Below are 6,051 nucleotides of genomic sequence, written 5' to 3'. Positions count from 1 at the left end.
GATTAGTTACTACAGGTACAATGTAACCTACACTCCGCGGTGTGCAAGAAAGCGAAAAACAGACTCTCTTATTTTATTAGATAATGTGATATTCAGTTCTTGCGGAATTCTCTAGAAAGTTCAATTACAGTCGATTATTGAAAAAATATCATCATTTAGCGTCCCAAAGATATGACTATCGTTTTATTGCTAGTATCCTCTTATCGTTTGCAAAATTTGATTGGTTTTAATTCGTAAAAAGTTCAAGTTTTATATAAAAAATGTATGTAATAGATAAGGATAGATTAAGTCTTCCAAATTAAGCGATCCTTCTCCTACATGGAGGGTAAGGTTATGTCCAGCAGAGGGACGTTACAGTTTAAATCTTTAAAAAAACTGCTTTAAATACAAAGTACTCTTATTATCATTATTTCTATACAGCCATAATATCGTCTTTGTGCAGATAATAAAAAAAGAATTTGTGCGAAGAATAACCACATAAGAGATTTTTCATCGACATTTAAATCTGAAATTACCATTGAAAATCTTTTTCCAAAAATATTGTTTTGGTAACTTTGTTTAACAAATATCTCAGTTACACTACATCAGATTGCTCTGCCGACGGTCGTGAGACAGATCGCCTCTTACGACAAACTCATATGATAATGTAAAAGATGACGAAAATCCTCTTATTAAACATAATATAGAGACGTGGTTCCTCTTATCTATACTTGCAATAAAACTAACGAGTCCAATTTATAATATATTTAGAAGTTTTATTTTTTCTGAGAACAAGTTTGTACTCATTCAAGGCAATAGTATATGTCATTTTAACCGACTTCAAAAAATCAAGAGGTTACTCAATTCGACCGTACACACACACACACACATTTCATTTTTCATTTTTTTATTTGCTAGCAAACACAATTATTAATCTGTCCTCTGTCTATTTGCCACGTAAAAACGTAGTTAATGGTCCTCAACGGTCCCTAGTAGGACGATACCCTGTGTCAAATCTAAAAACACACAGAACATACACAAATGCCCAGATCAAGACAAACTGTTGTTTGACTTCAGCCTATCGCAGTCCACTGCTGGACAAAGACGTGTGAACTTATGTGTTTTGACCATAGTCACCACGCTGGGCAGGCCAGTATGTAACCGCAGGGCTGGCTTTGTCGCACCGAGCACACTGCTGCCCGTATTCGGCCTGTGTATTTGAAAGCCTATTGGCATCCAACTATTGTTGGATGGTTATCCCGCCATTGATCGGCATAAGCAACAGCCAGTTGCTGTGATATTTGCACTAACCTATCATCAAATCTATAATAAATATTAACAAACTTAATATAATTAAAAGATATACAACCAAAACCTAGGGCTTTCCAACTCGCTTACAGTAAGTAACTTACTTTCAAAATGTATAAGTTGATAATTATCTCTGAGATACATTATCTGCTATTACTTGTCTGCGTTATTAACCTATAATATCGAACAAGAAATTTTTAATAGCAATTTCATTTCTATTAAGGGCGCTCTACGAATTGGGCCGCTGTGATTTAGATCGTGAGATTAGCATCCGTTTTAATAGTTGACCGCAGTCTCGGAGACTGTTAACAATCTTGTTTATATAACGTATGGACCTAATTGAGATATCACCATCATCATCATTTCAGCCTACCACAGTCCACTGCTGGACAAAAGCCTCCACAAGTTCACGCCAAAATGGCGTGAACTCATGTGTTTTGCCCATAGTCACCACGATGGGCAGGCGGGTTGGTGACCGCAGGGCTGGCTTTGTCGCACCGAAGACGCTGCTGTCCACCTTCGACCTGTGTATTTCAAAGCCTGCAGTTGAACGGTTATCCCGCCATCTGTCAGCGGATTTTACGTGATTTAAAAAATAAAACGAACGTGCTTTAGATTACACGACTGAAGTAAAACTTTTTTAGCTCCTAGAAAGAGAAAAAGAAAATGTGTGCTCGCACCTCTCTCCCTTGTCCACACACTAATATACGAAACCAAAATCTCTCTCTTTCTATCTCCACATATATCTCCCTCTCAACTTCCGTTCGCCTCGCCCGATCACACTTTTCGTAACGCCCTCGTAACGCATTCACCAGCTTATTCCTAAAGTCAAGCGTACGTGAAGACGTTTTAACTTCAAAAAATAAAGAGCTGTTTACATAAGACTTCTCACCCACACACATTTCACATTGTGTTTACTGTGTATTTAACTGAACCCTACAGTTTCATCCGTGGTAGCTTGGTGTAAATGGCAAAAAATGTATGAATTATCAACAGCCTGAAATTATGACCATTTTCCGAAGTCCCGAAATAATAAACTTCCACACTAACTTTCACCTCCTTTTTCACCTTATTCAGATGGAATTCACTCGAATCGTCCTGAAATCTCATAATCATATCTACCTGTGTCAAAGTAATATACAACTTGTTGCAAAAAAAATTGTTGTTTGTAAAGTTGGTTTACGGACGATAGTTTAACGTGACGTCATAACAAAACATCTCCTCGGACGTATAGGCCAATCGCCTGGAAGAGAGATAGATGAGGCGCAACGTACAATGAGCGTAACGGGACAAAGAGCGTATCGCTGCAATGAGTCATCCTTTATCGTGCATCCAGCCGCCGTTCATCGATTTATAAGAAGTCGCGTCAAAACAAAACTTATTACAAGTTTTGTGATATTGTAATTTGTCAGTTAGGTACTGTACGCCTTATATAAATACAAGTACACAAAGGCAATACAACTACCAATGCTAATAAATTATTAATTACTAGCTGACCCCGCAAACATTGTTTTACCATACAAGGTATAAACCCCCTTAATCCTCCCCCCTTATAACTGAGGGCTATAAAAAATAGATGTTGTCCGATTCTCAGACCTACCCGACATTCACACAAGATTTTATAAAAATCGTTCCATCCGTTTCAGAGGAGTATTGTAATTAACATTGTGTCACGAGAATTTTATATATAAAAAAATATATAGGCTAGTACATTGAACATTTATACAAGTATATAATTAAAATGAAGACAATTCCCCGCGATGAGGTATCATTCGCAAATGAACAAACAAGATAAGATCTCAATATTATACGTATAAATATCTTATTTAATATTGCGAGGGACAAGTTCATTGATTAAGTACCGAGTGGCGCGTCACTGGTGTTATAACTAGTTACAACTTGTTACACTTGTTACTTGATTATATTTTAGTGAATATCGTTTTTGATTCACATTGAGGGGGGTAGCAGTTTTAATTAAGGAAGTAATAATTTAAAAAGGGGGAGCCGTCACGTGACGGCTGGCAGATGTGAAACATGTAATAAACATTTATTTTATTTATATACAAAAATCTTATATTCAGAATTTTTTTAAATCGCGACCACTCAATTATTATATAGTATAGTACATATTTTCCATCGTATAGCGTGGCGACACGTCGCAACGTCGTATATCGCCACGCCAACAATCGGGTTTACCCTCGCCTAGAGATGTTTCACATCAAACAAAATCGTGGTGATGTCTAAAAGAAAAGAAATGTCAAATGTAATATTATATGGCTGTATAATGAAAGGACATGCAGGAGAGTTCAGCACAGGTCCTGTTACCATCATATTAGAACGGAACCCTAAAATGAAATTATCAGATAAAAACAAAACTAGAGAAGTAGGCCATTAAACTACGCATTATGACTGTCGCATTATAATGCATGAAAACAAGATAAATTCTTAGTTAAAAAAAGCAATAACTTCACAGTTGCCAAGACATCGGTTATTTTGACGGAATATTTCAAGTATAGAAAATGATTGAAAGGGCCTGTTCTGTCGAGATGTTTGCGTATCTTGTACTTTAATACGAATAACGGCGTACTGTTTGTCTGTTCAATATTTATTTTGATCTCAATTCCAGTTCGTAACTTACATGAAAATTATGGAAAACATGTTTGTATATAATTGAACTTTAATACGAATAACGGTTTATTGTTTGTCTGTTCAATATTTATTTTGATCACAATTCCAGTTCGTAACTTACATGAAAATTATGGAAAACACGCTGGTTTATAATCGTATAGAATAACCTCTAAAATATCGTTGCCTCTAAATAGCGTAATGAGCGAATTGGCAAATTAATTAAGTGACAGTGAAGGAATCTATATTTTCAATGGTGCAAAACGAAAGCCCAAAAAATACATAATTCGCTGATTGTTTATTTTTTAGATTTAAGTTATAGATGTTATTATTTCTTCTCCGACATGAATTAAAATTCCTATGCCTAGTAGTGGAATGTTACGAGCTGAATCGCATTTGGGTATTGGCAATGGATTTTTGTGCAAATTCCAAGCGTCTACCATTGACAGTTCTAATTAATTTAGCAATATAGCAAACGTATGTAAAGCAGATTAATAGAATCCTTTAACACTTTTGGGTATAAAACCCTAAAATAATTTGTATCGTGTCTGATATACCTAATACATTATCATTTTTTTTTTTTTACTTTAAATGAAATTAAAATCTATTTTTATTACCAAACCAATACATACGAGTGTACTATTAGTATTTCATGAATATCGTAATTTATTACGTTAAAAATTGAAAATGTTAACATTACTTTCCAGAAACGACGGTTTTGACAGAACTTATGAATATTAAATGACTTGAAATGTTTATAACTGTGAAGAAGACTTTTTATACCATCCGATACGATGTATGAGTACGATATCGATATCGTATCGCTAGGGTGTATATGTTGCAGTCAGAACTCTTAACCAGTCAAAAGTACTATTGACTAGCGAAATCAGTCAAAAGTACTTTTGACTGGACAAGTTGGTCAAAAGTGGTTTTGACTGAAAATTATTGGTTATTAGTACTTTTGACTGCAAATTCGCGGTTAAAAATACTTTTGACTGACGCTCTCCGTCAAAAGTACTTTTAACTGCAAAAAAGCGTCAGTCAAAAGCACTATTAACTCGTTAGATGTGAATAAATTAAGTCAAATGATCCTCATAGACCATAATAAATTTATGCCCACGATCTTCTTGCGACTGCATGTCAATCAGATCGACTTGGCAGCGGCTGTTCATTTCAGTGTGCAGGATCGGTTTCTAAACCTGAGCCATCCTTTTCTTGCTTTTCTTCCTTTGGCATACTTCGCACATTGATCAATATATATTAATCACTTCTTTTGTAATATTAGCGGACTTTTTTGCCGTTTCATTCTTAAGTCTATCTTATAGAAATATGAGCAGCATCAATAATGTCGTAGATTTCCTCAGCCGGCAAAAATATTTGACAGGTTCTGTGTTTGTAACTACTTTTTTTATACCACAAACTTCAATGTGTTTAAGCGTTGTAGTCTACTGTACTGTAATGGTGTTTCCTTTTCATTAAATTTCGCGTCTTCCACATCCATTGCAAATTATCTTTCATATCTTCCATCGCTAAAATTCTTTGCAAAAAGCCTTCTTTCTTTTCGTAGTCACTCATTTTTGTTCTAATATCAGCACGTTCTCCACTAATAATGAGTAATATTAAAGTTTATATGTGCGTTTGTCGTACCTTTTTTACCTTAACTTTTTAAGAGTTTTGACTGATACAACCAGTCAAAACCACTTTTGACGGAATCATTTAGTCAAAAGTACTTTTAACCAGTTTCATTGGGCAAAAGTACTTTTAACTGTTATTTTAGTCAAAAGTATTATTGACTAAAGCAAACGGTCAAAAGTACTTCTGACTGATTTTGCTAGTCAATAGTGCTTTTGACTGGTTAAGAGTTTTGACTGCAACATATACACGCTCATTGCTATCGTTAAGCAATATTGTCTGTCACGGTCGCTGTTTGCTATATTGTGCTACATTTTGTTTTTAACCGACTTCCAAAAAAGGAGGAGGTTCTCAATTCGACTGTAATTTTTTTTTTTTTTTTTTATGTATGTTACATCAGAACTTTTGACCAGGTAGACCGATTTCGACAAATTTTGTTTTAATCGAAAGGTGGTGTGTGCCAATTGGTCCCATTTAAATTTATTTGAGATCTAACAACTACTTTTC

The sequence above is a fragment of the Melitaea cinxia genome, chromosome 17, assembly GCF_905220565.1.
Source record: "Melitaea cinxia chromosome 17, ilMelCinx1.1, whole genome shotgun sequence".
Classification (NCBI taxonomy): domain Eukaryota; kingdom Metazoa; phylum Arthropoda; class Insecta; order Lepidoptera; family Nymphalidae; genus Melitaea; species Melitaea cinxia.
The sequence above is the reverse complement of the archived record's forward strand: the minus strand, read 5'-3'. Positions refer to the sequence as shown.